The following is a 1597-nucleotide window of genomic DNA, read 5'->3' on the forward strand; positions in this document are numbered from 1 at the left end:
TCCATGTTAGTTACAATCAGTTAGTTACAATCAGTAGCCATTTGCTGCTAAGGTCTCAGGAGTTCAAGATGGTGTGGAAGTGGACGCGGCTGCCTGGCCTTCTTTCCCAAGAGGCCCACTGTGGGCCGGAAGTGTGAGCATTCTTCAGAGAGACCCCGTGGGGGAGGGGCAGTGGGCTGTTTCCAAAACAGCAGGAGGGCTCCATTACTGGCTGTAAAATAAGATCATAAGCCCAGTGGAGGGTAAAGCCTGCAGAGGGTAAGTCTGCTGCTTCCAGGCGCCAGCGAGGACCGGCCCCTCCTTTGGGGGTAACACAAACACAGTGTCATTAAAATGCTCCCTGCTTAATACCTCCCCCCCAATCCTGCCTCCATTATTCATCTCACTGGGCCAAGAATAAACCTTCGCTCACGGTACCGTGTGCAGGAGTGAGTGGTTTTTAGGTGTGGACGCTTGCAATCACATTTCTCGACCTCTGACTCAGATGTCTTTCCGAGATCCGAGCTCATTCAAAGCTGGGAATTTTTTTTTCCTCCCAAAGGTGGAAAAACATCTTTCCTTTCCAGTGTGTTCAAGGTGTAAAAAAGATACTGTTCTCCAGGAAAGGGTGGAGGAACCCCGTTGTCTTTAAAACCCCACTTAAAAAAAATTTTTTTAACGTTTATTTATGTTAGAGAGACAGAGTGTGAGCGGGGGGAGGGGCAGAGAGAGAGGGAGACACCAAATCTGAAGCAGGGTTCAGGCTCTGAGCTGTCAACGGAGCTCAGAGCCCATCCCCGGGCTCGAACTCCAGGACCAGGAGAACATAACCTGAACCGAAGTGGGCCGCTCAACCGGCTGAGCCACCCAGGTGCCCCTGAAACTCCACTTTAGATCTGCTGTTGGGGTGATTAAAAAAAGGGTTACTTCCAAAGTGGAAACTTCAGGGTCAAAAAGCGAGCCGCTGATTTCCAGGGAATTATGCTTAGTGGGGGGGGGGGGGAAGCCAATTCCCAAAGATCCCACCCTCTACAATTCCTGTGTGCAAACACAACGTATTTGAAAATAATGCAATTTTAGAAACAGAGGAAAGATTAGTGATGGCCAGGGTTGGGGGTTTCGGGTACCAGAAGGGCTCAGGAGGGGCGGGGGGGGGGGAGGGGTCCTTTCCTGATGGAATGTTCTAGATCTTGACAGCAGTAGTAGATACACGAACTTACACAGGTGATACCATGGTTCAGAACTCAACGCGCGCCAACGAGGCCAAGTAAAATCGGGGAAATCCGAATCAGATCGGTGGGCCGCACGACAGTCGACATCCTGGTCGTTGCGGTACTTTTTTTCCCCCTTTTTTGGCCAACTTCTGCCAAGCGATAGCACCGGGGGAAACGCGGCCGTGACTTGTCTCTCACACCTGCGTGGGACCCTACTGGGATCTGCACACACGCACGCACCCAGGCCGGCACCTGCGCGCGCCGCCGCCCGGGGCGGGGGACGCAGTGACCCCACGCGTCCCTCGGTGGGGCTGCAGGGACCTGGCGCCCGGGGAGGGGCGGGGCCGGCGAGCGGCGGAAGTGACGTCAGCGGGGCGGGGCGCACACCTGGGCACCTGGGCGGC

The sequence above is a fragment of the Panthera tigris genome, chromosome C2 (genome assembly GCF_018350195.1).
Source record: "Panthera tigris isolate Pti1 chromosome C2, P.tigris_Pti1_mat1.1, whole genome shotgun sequence".
Lineage (NCBI taxonomy): Eukaryota > Metazoa > Chordata > Mammalia > Carnivora > Felidae > Panthera > Panthera tigris.